Genomic DNA, 22248 nt, shown 5'->3' with positions numbered 1-22248 from the left:
GAAAGTTCAAAGAACAAGCATTTATCTGGAATTAGAATCTTTTGTAACATTTATAAATGTCCTGATTGTCACTTTTGGTCAATCTAATGCATCCATTCTGAATAAAAGCATTAATTTCTTTAAAAAAATAAAAAATAAATAAAAAAAATCTTTCCATGTATTATAGTTTACAAATGCCTAAATTTTCCTGATATTTCCAGGTTTTAATGACTGTGGAATCTTGTAGACCCATGTCTAAATTAAACAATCCATCCCAAGTTTCACATTACTCTAGTACTGAATCATGAAGCACACTCTCTACTGATGAATCACTATTGGCTGGGTCAGTGCGGCCCAGGGTTCACTGGAAACCATTCCTCAGGGTAGAGGGAGGAAATCGATGGTGTCCTCTGTTGGCCGAGGGTAAGTGGGTCATACATCAGGGTCCCGGGTTCAGCAAGCTGCTTAGCAAGTGGCGGATTCAGTCAGAAGGCGGTCACAGCGCAGCTGGCGGACAGTGACAGACTCCACCAAGGAAATACCCTTGCTATGGCTCACTCTATATGCGACCCTGTCCAGGCAAAAACACACACAAAGGCCTTCATGTCCCATTTAGTGCCCTGTTATAAGCTCAGCTTAAATGGAATAAATGGTAACTAAATGAACCCCTCAAACACAATTGATTTCCCCAAATTGTGTTTTGTCCTCAACCAAATAGCATTTTTTTTTTTTTTGTATCTAATTTGAGCTCCTTTCTTTACTTTAAATCACCAAGACGGGGGACCCACAGGTCGCGAGCAGTATCAGTTTTGCTTTTCATTTTCTTTTGGTGTCTGTGTTTTGGTTCTCAAAAGTCCTCCCAAGCTAAACGAAGATCATGACCGGGAGCCCAGGCTACAAGGCCAGCTCACCGGTCTAAACTGGTTCTGACATTGGGAGGGGGTGCAGCTGGTGGAGAGAAAGTAGATGTTTTTGGCCTTTAGTGAAAAGGAACCTGGAAGCATTTGAGGAATCGGCTGCAGCGTACAGTGTAAGCGGAGAGAGAGAGAAAATCCAGTAAGAGAGGACAGAAAAGCAGACTGAAAATTAGAGGTAGGAAAAAAGACAAGCAGACAAACATGACAGACGAGAGAGAGAGAGAGAGAGAGAGAGAGAGACAGGCACTTTCTACTAAGGAGAGAGGAATTGTAAAAGGCTCGAGTGAGTGCAGGCTAGGACACTGTCTCATCAAAACAGCTGAGGACCTTGGCCAAGTTCATTGTTAATGGACAACCACCATAGGGCCCCAGCACTCCCCCTTCAACCCGCACCTCCCTCACCCCCTCTCGCCGTTCACTCTTTCTCTGAACAAAAGAAAACAGACAAGATTATTCTAAAAGCCTTTCGCTTTTTGTTGGAGATAAACAAAGTACTTCAGGTTCAGGGCTCACTTTGGGACTCTGACAAAGCAATCTATCACTCCTGTCTGGCTCAGCCAGTTTGACCACCACTGAGCCCAAAGGGAGGCTAATGGACCCACTGGAACAATTTTGTCTTTGTGTGGATGCCCCCATCCACTCTGCCACCCCCTGTTCCAATGCCCCCGTCACAGGCACAGATGTGCTTGAACCAGGCCCTCTCACTGACCTGGATCCATCCTTCCTTGGTTTTTATTACATACAGTGGCGGCATCCAAAACAGTGAACATCGCTACTATTTAATTTTTTGTAATGTAATAAAATATTTAGTAACTACAAATCAAATTATACTGTAGCTGAAAATTTTTGCATGCGTAAAAATTGAATTTAAAAATTAACATGAATTTCGAACAATTTTATAGTTTTATATTGACTAGCAGCACTCAAGCTGCATGGACTCCACAATGCTTGGTGTCAAATCCGATTACAGTTACTCTCCAGAACAATCCAAAAAGCATCTTTGTGTTTCAGATGGAAGTAAGAACATCATTGATATTCTTAAAACAATTCTTATTCTTAGAGTCCAATTCAAAGAATCACATGATCAATATGACAAAAATCTGCTTATTTAATAAAGCAGAATCTTTATACTTTCTTCATCATTTTAAATAATAACATTAGAATTTTCAAAAACACAAACACACATTATTTATTCACAGGTTTACAAAATTAGATTTGAAATATATAAGATTTCAACAAAAAGGACACTAGGTGGAATGTTAATACCAAGAGGTAATTTTGAAATGAAGAACGGAAGAAAAAACACTGAGACTACTAAAGACTTAGAATTAATGACGACTTAGAAAAGAAGAATTAAGGAGTGAAACAAATGATCGAGTTGTGTGCAGCCGCATTACAGCAGGGGAGGAGAAGAACGATAAAACTGGAATGGTTAGCATTCAAGCCCAGAGACTCGAGTCGTCGAGGCACATATGGCTCCTGGAGTTTTCCCCTGAGAAGACATGACAATGCAAAGGAGAGAGATGAAACTTCAAGAGAGGGCAAAGGGAGTATAAAAGGGAGGGAGGACTGAGAAAAAGCAGAAGACAGAAAAAGGGAAAAAAAGTAACGACCCGTGGGACTTAAGAGTATTTTAGTCCTTGCTCGTGGGGATTTTCAAACAGAGGGTGATTTTATGCAGTTTTTGTCTCGCAATCAAAGACAGTATTATATATTCTTTTCATACCTTTCCTCAGTTAGGTATTACATTTATCATATTGTCCAACTATTCTTCACAATTGATAAATAATGTGCTGTATATAAAGACATGTCACCCAATACTATTAGACATTTAAGGAAACGTTCATAACCCCTACTATTGGGTGTATAATTGATGGGCAGGCGGAGGAAAGCAAATTCTGTGGACAAAATGTTGGGATTATTTCAATAATAAAATATATAAATCAACAAAGAACCCAAAACAATGTCAGCAACAACGGTAAAACATTTATAAACTTACAACTAACACAAAACTACTATAATGTGTATCTGCTATAACTAACATCTAACATTATAGTAATCAACAAGTCCAGGAAAACTACAATCGCATACAGAAACTGAAAATTGGACAGCTGCTGAAAGCAAGGACAAGTAAGCAAGAACAAGTAAGTCTAGCCAAATAAACGTAGGGACATGAGGCAAGTGAACACATAAAAAATTTATCTATATAGGAAATATGTATAGATCAGGAGGGGAGGACAACATTATCTTTTACCCAAAAACCTATTACGAGAAGAGGTTTCCTTAATTAGTACCAACGATGTATCCACAAACAGTTGGGACACTTACAACTATGATTTCTAACTCAAACCCTAGACGACACTGCAATGATGTGGAAGTTTCAACGTTCACTCTTTTAATTCAAGAAGTACACACACAGAGATGACATATCAAATGTTAAACTAAACTGCAGCGAAACAGTATCATTTCTACGGCAGCAAAAAAACTAAGGGACAAAAAAGTTGATTTAAACATTTCATGGCATCAACACATCTCAAAAACAGTTGGGACAAGGCCACTGTTTCACAACTGTTGTGGCATCCCCTCTCTCGTTTATAAACAGTCATGCAAAACGGTATGGGGAATGAGGGAAAGACACAGTTTGTCAAAGTTAGTTTAGGACCTAGGACTGCATATGTCCCCATTCTTGTCGTAATACACGAGTTTCAGGTGCTCCACAGTAGTTATGGTCTTCTATTGGCGCATACTTACCCTTTACTGCATGCGCCAAAGTGTTTTATGCGGGGAAAGAAGTCCCTTGAACTGCAGGGTGGCCATTTCAGTACCCGGATAACTTCCTTACTCACGTGCCATGGATGTTGTTAACTGACACCATGCCAGCATGTGGTCTGGCATTGTCATGTTGGAAAATGCAAGGTCTTCCCTGAAAGAGATGACGTTCTGGATGGGAGCATATGTTGTTTTAGAACTTGGATACCTTTCAGCATTGATGGTGCCTTTCCAAAATGTGTAAGCTGCCCATACCAATCAGAGATGCAGGCTTCCTGAACTGTGAGCGCTGATAAACAAGTACTTGGGTTGTCCTTGTCCTCTTTAGTCCGGATTACATGGCGTCCAAGTTTTCCAAAAAGAACTTCAAATTTAGATTCGTCTGACCACAGAACAGTTTCCACTTTGCCACAGTCCATTTTAAATGAGCCTTGGCCCAGAGAAAACAGCACTGCGCTTCTGGCCTCATGTTTAGATATGCTTCTTTTTTGACCTATAGAGTTTTAAACCGGCAACGGCGAATGGCCCGGTTGGATTATGTTCACCGACATGGTTTTCTGGAAGTATTACTGAGCCCATGTTGGTGATTTCCATTACAGTAGCATTCCTGTATGTGATGCAATTGCCGTCTAAGGGCCCAAAGAATCATGGGCATCCAGTATGGTTTTCCGGCCCTCTTATTGCTACCTGTCCCAACTTTTTTTGGAATGTGTAGCTCTCATCGGAAATCCCAAAATGAGCCAACTATTTGGCCATGACATTTCAAAATGTCTCCACTTTCAACATTGATTATGTTATCTATATCTATTTTGAATATAAATTATAAGTTTATGAGATTTGGTAAATTATTCCATTCATCCTTTTTTACTCACAATTTGTACAGTATCCCAACTTTTTTGGAATCTGGGTTTGTACAGTATTCCGTCTACATATGTGCAAACTGTTAACGAATAAAAAACGTCATGAAAATAATTTGGGTTAAGTATTTATTTAAAAACAAAAATGGAAAGTTCTGAATAAGTACCGACGCTTGGGTTCCCAACTTATATTCTACAGTAAAACACATAGTGCTCACTTTCCTTCCTTTACGGCAGTGACTATGTCACCATAATAAATTTTATTATGCCAGGCTGATAAAGTTTAAAATATTTCTCCTCCTACTTTCAGATTGTTCTGGTTTCTGCTGACAACTGATACAAGGATTAAGGTAGACACAACATGAGCAGGTCGTCTATATAACATGCGTGTTCCCAAGCACATAGGTAAAAAGGCCCACTGCATGTTTATGCATGCATGCATGCGTGTGTGTGTGTGTGTGTGTGTGTGGTGTGTGTGTTGCTGTGTGTGTGTGTGGTGTGTGTGTGTGTGTGTGGGTGGTGTGTGTGTGGTGTGTGTGTGGGTTGTATAACTCAGGCAACAGACTAGAGAACAGCAGCACCCATCAGGGCATAGGTTTCTGTTCAGAGCACAAAACAGACACGGTCTCACAACCCACCACTGTGAACACAAACAAGTTCAGAGCCTCTCGCCACGGATCTCATCTCACACTTACACACACACACACACACACACACACACACAGACGCTAGTGAAACTGCATGCACCAGCACACACACAGATCACACAAGCTGACTGCTAGCAGTCCAGAGGCAAGACATCTCAATCAAACAAAAAATATAATTCCCAAAGGAGGACAATACACTTTTCTGCTGTTACAGGTTGCAAAAAGATGGATGGTGACCAAAGAGGGGAAAAGCTGAACTGAAGATGGAATTAGACACAGATGGCTGAAGAAAAGACCACAGGATGGGAGAGATTGATAAAGTATTTACTCTTTAAGTCTGCTAATCAAGGAGAAAAAGGGAAACTATCAACCTACATTACAGAGATCAGACATGCCGCCCGGGACAGAGTCAAATTGACAGAACAGCCTCTTCCCCTAAACATCCACAGCCGTTTTCGTTCTTTCTTTACCATTTTGAGACAATAAATTATCCATTAGATTTCATTAATATTACTAAGGCAATTACATCAAGAAAACTGATGTAGCGCGTGTGGAATCAATTATGCATGCCCTTGGCCGGAGACCAGATGGCTGAGAAGTCGAAAAAGGGCAGATCCACTCTGCACATGCACAAAAACACACATGCATGCAAAGAAACCCATACTACACCACGCTACACACACACACATACACACAAAAAAAAAAAAAAGACCCTGGATCTCACAGATGTGGCCCCATCAGTTCATCTTACTGCCTACTAAAAAGTTCATGCACTTAATAATTTATTTGTGTTCTGGATACGGTTTCCCAGCTGAGAATATTAACAACTTTGAAGCGTGCTCACAGCCAGGGTAGGGCTCCTAACAGGAGTCCGGAGGAAACAGTGCCTGCGCGAGTCCCACCGGCCCTGAATATATTCTCCTTCCCCTCCAACCCTGTCCTCCCCTCCTCTCCTGAAACCGGCCGTGTCCGTCCAAAACCATGCAGCCGTGCACAACTTACTTTTTTTTACTGATTACTGCAATTAAGAATTCTTTTTCATTGCAAATGCAGGTTTTTTAGCACTCCCTCAAAGCACTTTTGGCGAAAAACCGGTGAGGAACAAGAAAAGAGAAAAAAGCAATATGCAAAATATGAAAAAAAACTTAAACTATTTAGTCTTTGGGGGTTTTTGTTTTGTTTGTTTGTTTTTGTATTATTTAGTTGTTTATTATTATGACTATTATTATTATTGAAATATATTTTTATTTCATTGAAATTTTATTATTAAAATATATTTTTTTTTTATTTTAAATATTTTTTTTTCAGCTCTCTATCTGACTTATTTCTCATTGTAATATATGCATGAATTTATTTGACTGACATTTTTTTGTCCACAAGCCCACTCTCAGTCTCTTTCTGGTTCAATTACAGATGACATACTCTCTTTTGGGAAATGCCTAAACTGATACAAAGTTCTAGATATGTGTGTGTGTTGTGTGGTGTTTGTGTGTTGTGTGTGGTGTGTGGTGTTGTGTGTGTGTGTGTGTGGTGTGTGTGTTGTGTGTGTGTGTGTGCATTATACAAAGTTGTGACATATCAGGACACAACTTTGTATTTGTGACATATCAGGACACAACTTTGTATAATGACATGGTTAATGACACAGGTATTACAAGGAGAGGGTGACTTATGAGGACATAACCCATGTCCCCCATTTTTTTCTAAACGTTATAAACCCATACAGTATTAGTTTTTTTGAGAAAGTTAAAAATGCACAAAGTTTTCCTGTAAGGGGTTAGGGTTAGGTGTTAGGGTTGGTGTAGGGCGATAGAATATACAGTTTCGTACAGTAAACTACAAAACCATTATGCCCCTATGGGATGTCCCCACTTGCGTGCGTGTCTACGTGTGCATTTTCCATATGGGTTCCGACTATACAAATGCATGTTTGAGATCTGGAACCAATACAGCCACGTGTCCACATGCGGAGGGACACACACACGTGCTGAAAGATTTAATTAATTTCCTTCAGCATGTTTAACAGAGAGCCTCACTTAGTAAGACAAATCACTCTCTAAAAAATGGCACTAGCATTTGAGTCCCAGCAAGACTGTTTGTGTGTGTGTGTGTGTGTGTGTGTATGTGTGTGTGTGAGTGGGTGTGGTGTGTGTGTGTGTGTGTGTGTGTGTGGTGTGTGTGTGGTGTGGGTGTGTGGGTTGTGTGTGTTTAGGTTGAAGGAGGTGTTCAACATCTGCTTCCTCATTGGGGAGGGGGTTTACGGTCGGTTTGAAGCAGGAAAAAAAAATGCATGAATGTCGTCATATGCAGAAGGCAGAATTGTTGTCAGTGTGTGCGTAATTTGAGTGGTTAGACGAGGCTCTCCTCCACTATCTCTGCCAGTATGTTACAGCAGTGGGCTGAGCTGGGTCTGATCAGCTGTGATTAAGTGCGGCGCTGTATGCAAAGTGCATTAATGAGGGTGTGCAGCAGTCATCAAGTAAATTAATATGTCAAAATCTCCCGGTGAACTTTCAATCTTCACATACAAAACGTTGCTTTCATTTACAACCTCCGTTTCTCGTGAGAATAAGCATGCACACACAAAAAAGGCAAAGCTCAGAAGCAATTTATACCTTTGCTTCTTTTTTTCTTTTTTCTTCCACAGGACCCCCTCCCCTGTATAAGCATGCACACACACTTATAAACACATGCATGCTTTTTCATACACAGCTCCCTGCAGAAGGTCTGACAGGCCACGCTGATGTGTTCAGAATGAATATGGTAATAGGCCAATCAAAAATGCAAAACAATTGGCAATTACTGAGAAGACCTAATGGTCATTAGAATTTACAACTAGGTAATGAACTAAAGTCTGCCCACACCATGCATATTCATAAAGCAATTTAGGCTTTGATGATTAAAGAAGTGCTTAACAATTCAAATGAGCCCCTGAGCAAATTATCAGTAAGATTCAGTCAGGAAGTAGCAGTGTGTGTGTGTGTGTGTGTGTGTGTGTGTGTGTGTGTGTGTGTGTGTGTGTGTGTGTGTGTGTCGCTAACACATGTTTTTATAAGTAGATGTTGCACCATTTTCCTCAAATTTGTTAACAGGAAAAGCCCAGAATGTGTGTATGTGTAAGCGAGTATGTGAGTCCCATGGGCCTGACAGAGGCTAGTGAGGGTCTAGGTGTGAGCTTAGAGACCAATCAACACAATAATGGCTGCTTAACAAAGCTGGCTCTCAGCTTTACTCGACTCTTCGAAATCTTTTATCCTGTTTCATATCCGTTCATTCATAAAGAGGAAACACTTTTCTGGCAATTGTCGGTTATTGAGTAAATGATCATTTTGAAAAAGCAGTTCAATATTTGTGGTAGCAGACGTCCTGAGGAGGTAGAGTGGTAACAGAGGTAATAAAAAAATAGCTTTAGTGCCAATATAATCATTTGTTTTCCATTAGTTATGCAAATTACAGTGCTGCTATAATATTTACAATAAAAGCAATTCAATTCAATCAAATAAAAGCTTTAGCTAAAAAAAAACAATACAAAATACACTGCATCAAAAAAGACAATTTTTGTACATATAAATGTCACATTTTGTACTATTAAAAAAACACACAAACAAGCCATACCACTGAGAATAAAACTCAGTTCTCCTCAATTATACCAACAGAACTTTCAGTTTTCAACACTCATGGAAACAACAAAAAAAATAAAAAAGAGATGATTTGGTGTCTTTATCAATGAAATTGAAGGTTGATCATTTTCTATTAGTTATGTGAATTACACTGCCAATATTATACTTACAATGCAAGCAATTAAATTAAATAAAAGCAACAGCTAAATAATAAATACATTGAATTTATCAAAAAAAAAAACACGTACAAAAAAGTTGTATTATAAAAAGCCGCATGAGAAATAAATTCAATTCTCCTCAATTACACAAACAAAAGAAGGCTTTCAATTGAGCGCTCACAAAAAAGTATAATTTGGAGTCTTTATCAATAATTAAAGGTTGATATCTATGTCTTAACTGTACACTGATCAAATATTAGAGCTTCTGTGGTCACAGGTAGGTTGAGCCTGTGTGTGCTGCAGCTGGGCTCTGGATGGCTTCATCCCACTCAAATCTAAAAATAAAGCAATTAACTTATTGGCGGGCAGGAGGGGAAAAGAGTATGACAGGCCGTCCTGCTCTAGGTGAGGGGTTGTGACCCACACAGTTCTCCAGCACAGTAAAGAAGAGATTCAGAGCCCAGTCACCCACTGGAACGGACAGAACAGGACATTTCTGAGCATTCATACGGATATACAGTATGTGCATACACAACACACAAGCTACCAGTGAGCTTATTGTACTGAATATCTGAACACCCACCAGACCAATATCACACACAATAAGAATAATCATATAAACATAACCAACATTATAATGTATCTAATGCAAACTAATGTTTCATTTTCTAAATTTAACATATACTGGTCTATCTGACAGAAATATGCAAAAATTTAAAATTAAACTATAATTAATCATTAATCTGTGAAATATCTGAGCCTTCGTCACGCAAAGTGTTTGCATACAGTCTGCGCTGCAGAGCCTAAAACCACACATACACACACAGATGAAAAATACGTGGACACACACACACATACACAACACACTACAACCCACCCACTAAAACTAGGCATGGCACCCATATACCAACATGAGCAGAGCAGTCAACCACCCCTAAATCACACACAAACACAGAGAGGGAGATACGGACAGCAGCAGTTGTGGCACGCCACGCTCTTGAGAACCTCACATGGGTGAGGGGTGTGGAGTGGCTTCAAGTAAAAGTCTAAGTGAAAGATTTTGACAGGGGATCCACCAGCCTGCAAGAGACAGCCTGTCCTGCTTAACACTGTGTTGTTGTTTTTAACAAACTGGATCAGAAAGGTAGTATCTAACATCCTGTCTTCACCTGTGTGAGAAATCTGAGGGCACTTCCTTGAGGAAAATTGCATTGCTCAGAGATTGCTATTTTATAGGTCAGGTGACTTTGAGTTTTAATTCACAACATTAAAAGAGGGGGGAAGAATTTTAAGAGAAACTTCTAAGAAAAAGTTGAGCTTTTATCAGATATTTTGTTTTTTAACATTCTTTAGGATTTTCTTGACAAAAAAATTTTTATATGTAAAACTATAAATTAGTTAAATTCAGATGAATATAGATAATTCAGTTCTGGAAGAATTTGATAAGAAATGTGAGTTTATTTTAAGATCTCATTTGATTGTAAACTTTTTATATTGGCAACAATGAGCACAGTTTGATACATTGAAGATCTGTTCTAAAAAGCTTTGAGATTCCTACAGTCTTTTTCTGAGTAGAATAATTTGAGAAAAAGCACAAGATTGTAGCAAAAACCTCATGCTCTTTCACTTTTAATTTTCAAGTAACAAATTAAAGAGTATAAAAGAATTTTAGGAGAAACATCTGAAAAAAAGTTGACATTCTCCCCCAGATGTTTTGCTTTTAGGAGAAATTTCCAAAATTTCTTTGTTTGTTTTGCTATAGGAGAAAAATGCTCTAGGAGAAATACTAATAGACACACCATGAGATGACTGTTTACATATAAACAAGAAAATGAAATTTTGGAAGAATTTGATAAATGATTGAATTCATATTGAGATCTCATTTGGTTGCAGACTCTGATATCTTGGCAAATCTTAGCAGTATTTAGAAACTATGAGATTCCTAAAGAAATTTTCTGAGATGAAAATCTGAAAAACATAGGAATACAACACAAACTGAGCTATTTTGTAGCTCAGTTGACTTTTAAACTTTAAATGGAACAAAAAAGTAATTTTAGGAGAAAAGGTTAGTTAAAGTTAACATTTTCTGAATTATTTCTCACAATATTCTTTAGGAGTAATAAAAAATAGACACATATTAGATAATTGTTTATATACCAACACAAAATATCAAGTTAAATAAATTAAAATCAAATTAAAACTATATCTCAGATAATTCAATTCTCAAAGAATTTGAAATGTTTGAGTTCATACTAATAATGCATTTGATTACAAAACTTTGATATCTTGTCAAATCTGAAACAGTCTGAGATCTCTTCCAAGGTATTTCTGAGGAGGAAAAAGAAAAAAAAAATCATCTCTGTGTCATTTGGAGCAACTATTGACATATTAAAGCGATCTCATTTGTGATTTTCTTCTTCTCTACAGGTGGGAAGCAGACGCCCTTAAGAGATTAGCAGAGACAGAATGATAGAAGGAGCGACAAAACAGAGAGGAAGGGAGAAGAGAGAAAAAAATACACCAAGCGCTGAAGGTGTCTGTAGAGACTCAAGTCCTGCCATCTGTAACCATTAGAGCCCAGATGAATTGATCGTATTGAGCAACCCGGCTGGCGCGGGGGCATAGCTGGTCAAGGTGACCTCGTAGTGGAGTTTTGTCCCGCCTTGTGATACCAGGAGAGATAGAATAAAAGAAAGAAACAGAAGAGGAAAAAAAAAATGAACTGGCCTAGCTCTGGAGCAGTGACGAGGCTATTACATGTGTCTGGCAGTGTGTATGTATGCAAAAGGTAAACAGAGTAGTGGAGGATACCCTCCTGAAGCCCACCCGATGCCTCCAGCCCTGCTCCGTGCCAATTTCTCTTTGGCATTGGCCGCTGAGGGATGTCCTGCAGTACTAGTGCCAACTCACACACACACACACATACACACACGCATATACGGCTGCAGAAAACCACAGGCCTCTCACAGTCACACACACATGGCCTAGCAATTCCACACCATTCCTATCTGTGTTTATAGAAGCTGTCTGTAATCCGCTGAGATTTATAAATATGCTTTGTAGTACATAAACATTTTTATGGACACCTTCCTCGAAAACATCTGACACAATTTGAGAGCTGCAATAGACAGGACCCCGTGGGTCTGTGCGCGTCCACCCACATAAAAAACACGCACACACATGTTGGTACAAAAAAAAAAAAAAACACGAGGAGATCAGACAAGATGGGGAGCTTGAATATCAGTACAAACGTTCACAAAAAATCTCTCCGCAAAGGCATAATCACACTTCTCACAGACCTAAAATCGAACTCTACACCAGCACGTACCTGCGAACAACAACAGATACGGAGCATTTTTGCATAGCTTTTATTTTTCATCTAACATCCGCCGGAAAGACAAAGCGATCACTCGAGGTAGTCCCGGAAAGACGGCGTGATCAGGTGGCATTATGGAGATGAGGACAGACAGAAAGGAGAGAGCTGGGTATTTCTCCTCTTGTGATGGAGGAGGCGATGCCATTGTCTGCAGGAGGGAGGGATCGGGGGGGTGAGAGCATCATTGGGTGCTAAAGCGTATGAAGGGGTGCGGGGGTGGGAGAACTGAGACGGAGCGGGTGGCACTGTGCCAGGCAGTGCCCGTCTGGCTGCTAAATACCTTTGTTTCCTTGCACGCCGGCTTTGGTGCCAAAAAAACAGGTAAAAACAATGTGATTTTTTTTTTAAGGTATAAAAAAGCCTTCAAATATACAATTTTCATATAATATCTCTCAATTTCAACTGAATACAAATAAGTCTTGCATAAACACCAACAAAAAATGGATTCTTGTTTTTTTCCCCATGCAACACACAATTTCCCAACCCAACAAAAAATGTGTGCTGTAGCCCATTAGATGAAATGGCGAATGAAAGGAAGCCGTCCACCCCCACAGCACCGAGCCGACTGTATCATGCAAATCAAGCCCGAGGATGCAGAATATCACAATGTTTCTGCGAGGGATGCTGAGAGACACATCACAACATGCGAAAACAGCTCCAAGAGAATTAAACATCATTCTGTGCTATTATTACACCTGCTTCCCTCTGGAAAAGCACCTGCACACCTTTCGCACACACATTCGGTAATGCTATTTTTTCCAAGATCAGACAGGAGATGGTACACATATGCAGGGACTAGACACAAAACACACATGAGCTTCCAACAGCACAGTGTTCTTTGAAAGGGACAACGGGTCTTGTGTATGAAGAAATCTTGCTGGTGAAAGGAAATAAAAAGATTTGGAAAATTAGAGGCGAATGCCTCCCCCCCCAGTTCGAATGCATATTCATCCGCTTTCAGGGCACCATCGCCGCTCGGGTAAGACATGTCTCTTTGTCGCTTCCTGATTATTAAAATTTTCTTGATTTGTGAAAAAAAAAAAAATTACATGCAAGGTTTAGGTGTCGCCCCATATTAAGCCGTGGCAGCTACACACACCTGCACAAATAAAATTATCTTGTGACACTGAGCAGCCTCTGTATACATGCATATTTCCACACGTGCCTCTAAAGAAAGTCTATTACGTCTGTCAGAAACACACACACTCTCCCATGCTGCACAGGGCATATTGGAAAATAAAAAACAACTGTCGTGGCTGCCCTCGGTTCTCACTGATGACCGAACGTCAGTTAACGCTGCTCCTTACAAGTCCTCATAAAAAAAACGATCAGTGTCAGCACACTCGCTCCCTTGCAGCTGAACTCCAAAAAAAAGGCACTTTGATGATAATTATGATCATGACAGATCGTCAAGCTGCAGATAATATGTGATTTAAAAAAGGAGGAAGAAAAAAACAATAAGGGAAAAAAAGCTTAAATTGCTGGGGTCTTTGTTAAGCCACTCATTTAGGTCACATTTTGGCACAGAAAATTGCAGGCGGCTCACATGCCTGACAATCACACACAGTGTAATTGATTCAATATTAATTGGATGCCCCTGATTTACATTGACTGCTACAGCCATATGCATAACAGAGAGGGAGAGAGTGACCAAAATGGGCGAGTGAGTGAGCGAGCAGGAGAGTTAGAGGCATTAAAAAACCCACCCAGCAAAGGCCATTTAAAAAAACAATTATCTGTATTGAGGTCCGTTCAGTGTTAGTCCGATCTAATCTGCCAATTTTATTGGAGAGCAGTCATAATTCTGAAGGGCTGCCATAGCGAAAGACAGAGTCTTGAAAAGCGCTTGATAAAAAAAAAAAAAAAAAGTTCAGAGCTCCAAATGGCCTCATATCGCGAGCCAAAGCGAATTCAATTCTGTTCCACCGACAGGTTTTTGGACAACGCATTGCGAAACAGAAGATCATCGGATGTTACACTGCATAATTTTTACATTTCATCAGACATCTTATATTGTGCAGCAAAGGACATGAAGCTGATTATATCAACAGAGTGTATTCAAAGCTCTGGGAACAACATTAATTCAACAAGACACTTTTGTGTCAACCTGTCTAATTTTTTGCCATTTTAAAGAAATGAGAGGATTCAAAATCTCCTTTAGGAATTAAAAAATAAATATGACTATATCAAATCACTGCATGGGAGAGGAGAGTGTCTCAGTCCTGTCTAGTAAGGCCCCCTCACAAGGATACATTGTGCTGTTTGGGGTAACACACAGTCACACACACGTGTGTATTGCCACTTTTCTGTGCTCACACAGCAAATCCATTCCTCTGTGGCAGTTATTGCCTTTTCTCACACTGAGCAGCTCTATATGGAAATCGAGTTGTTATATCACACATACCAATTGCCTTATCTGGCTGTCTGAACTAACTAATAATTATCTTAAAAACAGATCAAATAATAATAACAATTCATTGATAAAATAAAAATCTAAAATATAAACAATGAATACAAAATAAAAAAAAAATTTAATAATAAAATAATATTTACAAAATTAATAAATAGAAAGAAATGTAGAAAACAGAATAAAAATGTTATATATATAATATTAATATATATATACTATATATATATATATACACACACACACACACACAAAAACACAAGGCACAACACGCAAACAAACACACACACACACACACACATTTTTACGTTTTTATCATTTATATGTCTGTATCACACACACACATATATATATATATATGAAACAGACACATAAATGATAAAAAAAATTTCAAGTGAAAAAAACTATATCTTAAAAGCATTGAACTATCACCTTTCCTTCAACCTTGCAGTTTTTGAGATGTTCTATCTAGACCACCTCTCTAACCCAGGTACACACACACACACACACACACACTCACTCTCTCTCTCTCTCTCTCTCTCTCACTCTCTCTCTCTCAAATTATTATGGTTTATACATTCACTGTAAGCTGCCAGTCATAACTAACCTTGGATATGTTATGTCTGAAATCGTCTATAATATGACTAATTAATATCTCTTCCCTGTCTGACCTGCCATGCAGCAGATTCAGTAACATGCTGAGAAGCTGTTATGGACCTTCCCACAAAATTGTTTAAAAAAAATAATAATAATAACAAGCATACATAATACCAGTGACCCAACGCTATCAGCTGAACCCTGATACATTATGATGTAAATGAGTTTAATAACCCAGTTTAACGGCTGACAGAAACTAGAGACGTACTCGATAGCCAGCTCGCATAAAGGTTGTATAATTTGTGCTGAAAACTGCATTCAACATGCTTAAAACAAAGAAGGGCAGGCAGACACAAATGACCCCATTCAGCCTCCATATCTGATCAAATTTAAATGTACTATAGCACAAAAGTGTGTTCCACAGCAGATTTATTGTAAACATATATATACACACAATCTAGGAGGCTTATTTTCTGTATCTCAAACTATGCAAGAGGGAACTGTTGGAAAACAACTTGATACTTGAACTCAGCAGACGATAATTAGCCCAAAGCAAAAGGGTCAAGTCCAAATGACTGCTGATGGGGCTAACCGGACCCAGACGCTTCCTGGAACCTGATCTTTGAGGCAGACCAGAGAATTGCCAAATGTAAAGCCAGGCCTGAAAAAACAGACTGGAAAAGTCTCACTCTCACATTTTCTATATTCAAAAAAACAGCCACTCTAAATCGACCCACACCAGCACAAGACACTCATGGACACATAATAACACACTGACAACTAAAAGCAGTTCATTTCACTTAATGTTCAGCTTAAGCAAGATTAGATTTACGCTACTCTAAGATTCCAGGGTTGTCTTTATTTTAAGTTGTTCACAGTGGAAATTAGGGACTATCTTTTTTATGACTGTATTTTCCGTGTTTTATATAGTGCATAAAGTCAAATGCTAATTAAAATGCACATCCACAAAACTAAAACAAATAATTAGCGTTGTGTTATTGTTTCCTGACAAACCAAAATAACCGAAACGGCCTTCCATTTCCTTTTTTTTTTTGACAGAAAGTGCAAATGTGCAGGCATGCATTTATACGGATAAGATGTGGCTATGGAAGTACCCACAACGAAATCAAGATACATCTGTCGAGACCACATGAGAGAGGCTGTGCAGCACAGAGAGGCATTTCCCCATGAGCCTGTGGACACACACCAAGAGGGATGGCCTCTCCTGTCACAGCAACGGACTCCTCGAACCACCCCCGTCCAGTGCTCCTTCAACAACCCATCCCCCCTTTTTTTCTCCCAGTAGGGATGAGCAGTCCACCATGCCGTAAAGAACACACCCTTTGCACTCTACTTCAACAAATCTACAACTTTTAAGTCACAGTCTGCCACTTTGGGTCTCATCTGATTACCATGAAGAGGTGAACGACAAGTAAAGGATTTGAAACACAAAGGGCAAATGTGCTAAACTGAAGCATGCAAGTGATCTACGGTTCGAATCTGAGCTTAATTATCCAAATCCCACAGAATCTGAAAGACATCCTTGATTCCAAGCAGCGATGATCTTGAGATAATAAATCAGATTTTAAATGCTTTTTTGTTTTTTTAATCTTTGTACTCTATGAAGTAATGCCAGTTTCCTCTTTTGGTCTTCGTAATGGCTTCTCACTTTGAGGTTTTTGATTGAATATACCCCCTTTCCCCTTCCTGCCCCACAGCTTTTAAATATTCAGCACTCTGATACATCTCCAGAGCTGCGAACGAAGCGACCCCACCGAGAAAGGACATGTGTCTACGATATGTTGCCCACACAACAACTCGGCTCCACCACAAATGTTCCTCACACAAAATACACGCACAGCCCTTCTATTTTTAAAAGAAAAATCACATGAGATAAGTTACCTGTAATGTTTTCCTGTTTCGGACAGATTCCTCGAGCAAGACGTTGATAAGCAGTCATCATCCTCCGGCGTGACCTGGACACCCACCTCCACGGGGTTGGAGGCTCTCCTCAGCTCACCATTCAAGGGTGATGGGGGGGCTTATCCACTGCTTTGTCCATGCACAAAGTGCCATTGCACTGCTTCCTTTTGTGCTCAATGAAAATAAGGATGTCTCCCAAAGGGAAGTTCATCTGGACACTGGCCACAGGTGAGCAGGTCCTGGTCTCCCTCTGGAGCTACCTGTACCAGCCCGCGCTGTTCCTTCCTCTCCTCCGAGACCACGGCAGACAGGGGCTCGGCTGCACGCAGGAAGAATCCATATGCGACACAGAGGGAATGAAAAGCAGAGGGAATATTAGAGACTGGGTGTTGTAATGAACGCAGTCAAGATGAGAGAGAACATAACAGGATTGGATAAAACAACAAGAACAAACATTTTATGTTAATCCACCACTTTAAATTAGTTTTTAATTTAGTTTTAGTTTCACGTTTATCTTTTTAATTTGAGATCAATAATTACCTTACCAGTTATAACTAATAATAAATAATAATAAACATTTAAAAAATCTATAGTCACTGTCAGTTAAACTTCAGTGAACAAGCCTAAAAACATAATATTCACATAACTAATAGCAAGGGCTTGACATCTTATTAACATATAATTTATTATGATATAAGAGTAAAGGTAACAAAATTGTTGTTATATTTGCTTTGGTGCATTAACATCTGTGTCCAAAACTGAGGTAAATTAATTTCAGCCTGACTCTTTGTTGCACTCAACCACTACACACATCTGGATCATAAAATGACTGCATGGACAGCACGTGTAGATATCTGGAAAACCCAACACAAGTCACAGCTTCAGCAATAAATGCTTCACACAATAGGGACTATTAGCTTTTTTGCCCCTCACCATAAAGTTAGCCTGTAGGATATACACACACACACACACATATGCAGGTATTTTTTGATAATGGCTGTTTAGTGAAATCTTTTGCGCATAGGTTACACTAGCTTCCTAATGGTTAAGAATCTTGACCTTCTTTATAAGCTGCTGCCAATTTCATGCTTAATGAACCTAAAGCCACAGAGAATCAAAAAATAGATTTTAATTGTAGTCTGTGATGATTGGTACAGATTTTGATAAAAAAAAAAAAAAAAAGAAAAGAAAAAAAAAAGGATGTGCAGGGCGGTTAAATTTACTTCAGCCCAGTCTGGGTCAGATATTGAGGGGCAGATGTGGAGTATCTCCCAGACGTGCTTATGAGGAAAATATATACCGACACATTTGCACATGAAGAACAATAACGTGTCATAAATTTCCCTTCTATGTAGTACTTCTTTTCGCTATTACGTAGTTTTTGTGTTATTTTTTTCGAGATTAAATGCTCGCCATGTTAATAAATAATAGAAAGCCTACCCGATTTGAAGTGAACTCAAAGTATTTAGATCTGATTCCTAGATACAGAGTGATTCATATGATATTGATTCGTAATGAATTCGTAATGATAACAGCTGTAGAACTTCCAACTAGGTGTGATTGTGATAAAACACAGAGATAATCGATATATGCAAAACTTCAGTCATGATTTAATAATGAAACCGAGCTAGAACATATAAAATTGGTAACATATATATTTCAGCTGCAATAAAATACGTTATAATAAAATGACAAGCTTATATTCAACATTACTGTTAGCTTTAACAATTATGTACTTATTTTACTATCGCAGCTGCAATCTTTAGATATCCGCACAAATGCATATTTTCTGAATTATATTACAGAAACTTTACACACTGACCATGTATAAATAAACAAATTATATAAATATGTTGCAAAAGAATATTCGACGGTCTAGATAATTTTTTTATAATATTTTCAGAGATTTAAAATCAATTAAAGTGTTTAAAAACAAAAGCAGCTTATTACCAAAAAAAAGATGATAATATTTTTTAAATAGCTCTACTCAGAAAAGTATCTGTGTGCTCGCCTATGAACGTGAACACTGGTTTTCAATAAAGTAATTAAATAAAAGCTTCTTCTTTAGAATGTCTCTTTCACTTTAAAAAATAAAAGCTTTCTAATTAATTATGAATCGTTAGTTGACAAAGTCTATCAAGATAAACTACAATTGGTATATTTGCCTGAACATCCTTTGCTAGTTTACTTGATCTATTACAGAATACAAGATATAAAAAATATACTTTTCATGCCAGGTCAGGACGGGGTAAAAAAAAAAAAAAAAAAAAAACTGTCACAAGTCTATATACAATACGTTTCGCTCTTGCTAACATATGGTCAAATATAGATAAAGATAGCGGTGAAACTGATCGGGTTAGAGTCTAGTTTATGATCGTCGTCTGCCCCCTAGCGGTGGATTTCTGACACGAACAGCAGCGAACACACGGAGTAACCGCGCTGAGATCCCAGATCCTGTGTGTGGAAACCCAATACTGTTTACAAGATTACTTTACAGTGTTACAACAACTGGGGATTTGTGTCAAAACATGTTTATCTAATAAAACGCCAACTAATGCTTTTGTAGCTTTACGTTTGAGATATCAAAAGGTAAAATCTAACAGAAAAAGACGAGAGCCAAAATGTTTACGTTTCTTCATGCTCCTGGCAACATTTCAGGTCCATAAAATACGAAGCAGACATTATTTACAAAACTGCCAGCCTACCCACAGTCCTTCAATGCATGTTTAGAATAAATAATAATAATAAAAATTCGAATGATGATTAGGAGAACAGTAGCCTAGTAGTAGGTTATGAATGTGTGCATACAAAAAGAGCAAAACTGACTGGTTTTCTTGATACACTTGTATCTAAAATAGCTGCATTACATTTAGGTTTCGTCTTACCTTTTGTCACCGACATTTAAGACAAAAATCAGGCCTAAGTGAAATCGAATTTATCCTTGTACAAATGCCACACAAAACGCAAAGAGCGTAGCGTTAAATCGTCTCCTATTGCTTTTAAGCGAAAGCCCATACGAGTCTATTAGAATCGTGTTTGCTTCAAATGTCAGAAAAGCTTAAGTATAAAATTCAAATCAATTTTATGTGCAAATCACTTGCTCTGCAATGTTAGCTTCACACAGTGGACTATCGTGCTCTATTTTGCTGGCAGTGGGTTATACGCGCACGCGGCGCTTGTAAACAGTCTGACACGAGATTTTTTCCCAATCAAAATTCACTTCCACTCTTTGAAAATCTTCCAAAAATAGTGCGAGAGGGGGGAAATCCTGCCCAGAATCACAGACAGACAGCGTTACGGGACATTCCACGAGATGTGAGCGTAAATAAGCGAGCGAAAGCACGCGTGCAAAATACCCACCACAGTCCGGTATATGTGAGCGCTTGCTCTTAAGTGGTCAAGGCGACTAGGGCACGAGAGCCAAGAAATATGCGCCTAAACACAGAGCCGGCATGAACTTCTCCAAGTACAGCGATGGAAAGCAAACTTTTGTGGCATTTCGGCGGACGAAGGTGCGCGTAAAGGCATTTCAGAGATGGGAACGTTCTCTTCACTAAAGTCCACTTGATCTGCGCTGTCCCAATGTCCAGTGTGTCTTCAATGAGAATTACGCTGCTCTCCAGCAACTTCAACACTAGAACGGAGCCAAAATCAGGTAAAGCGAACGAGCACAGCATATATTTGTCTTTACTTACGCGAAAAATCCCCGTTTGCTTAAGTGCTGGGGTTGCCTTGCTTGCGGCGAGACAATGGTGGTTGGTGGTGGCTTTCAGCTCGGTTCACATCGGGAGAGCCGGGTTAGAAGGGAGACTCCAGAGAAAATATCTTCATCAATGCCTTTGACATCCAAAATAAAATTAGAAATAATACAAAAGATGGCGAAGGAAAGATGGATTGTGGGATAGCCGTCATGGCTTTTTTTAAAAGAGAGAGAGAGATGAAAAAATGGCAAAAGCCCCCCTGAGCTGCAAGTTCAAGTGCGGACGTGAACGTCCCTGCGAACTTGAACGTCAGGAGATGGATGGACAACAGACATACAGAACATGGGCAGGGCAAAGCCGTGGAGTGGGAGGAGGGAGTGGAAAAACAACACAACCAATGGACACTCATTAGGGGCTGGACATGAAAAATAGACCCGAAGAAGCCAATGGACAGAAAGATCAGGGGGCCGGACAAGAGGCGAGAGAGAGAGAGCGAGAGACACGCACACACAGAAAGAGAGAGAGGGGGGGAGATATGTTTAATGAAAGCAATGTGCGCTGCGGCGTGTGTGTGTGTGCGCGCGCTGGGGGTGGACGCAGGAAAACAGTGCACGAAAAGCCAATGGACAGGAGATTCAAGGGGGCCGGACATGCTATATATACAAAGAGAGGGGGAGAGGAACCTCGCATATAAGGTTTCGTAGTTGACACTGATTGTTTGCAAACAACAGTCCCTCAACTCCTGGTCAAACAGTCAGTCAGGAGGTAGCGCGCAAGCTGCTTCGCGGGAGACACACTCGTTGCAGAACAGACAGCAGGTTCCGATCGCGGGGCAATGTGGGTTCAACCCGCCGCGTGTCGCTGCCACATTCCTCCAGCAGAACAGACAGAAACTTAAGGGACTATCACCTTAGAGCAGGTTAGGATACTCGCTCGCCCGTTTTGGCAAACGATGGTGGTGTGGGACTTAAATACTACAAGAGTGTAATTGTAAAAATATAACAACACACTGGACGAATAGATTGTGGGAGCAGTCCCCTAGAAAGAAAGGGGCCGGGGTAATAACTTTCTCATCTGTGTTCAGATTATAGAAGAATGGCGACGTGGGGGTAGGAGGTGGTTGCAGTAAACCGCCGCTTGGATTTAGAAATATAAAGATGCGTAACAGCCCGAGGCAGCGAAATTAAAGAGCGTGAGCTATACCGAACGCGATGACAAGCTAGTTCAATTCACGAGGGGGAAGGAAAAGGAGACATCCCTGGGCGAACAGTAGAAGACGACTAGACTATAGCGACTG

This window comes from Cyprinus carpio, chromosome A13 (genome assembly GCF_018340385.1).
Source record: "Cyprinus carpio isolate SPL01 chromosome A13, ASM1834038v1, whole genome shotgun sequence".
Lineage (NCBI taxonomy): Eukaryota > Metazoa > Chordata > Actinopteri > Cypriniformes > Cyprinidae > Cyprinus > Cyprinus carpio.
The sequence above is the reverse complement of the archived record's forward strand: the minus strand, read 5'-3'. Positions refer to the sequence as shown.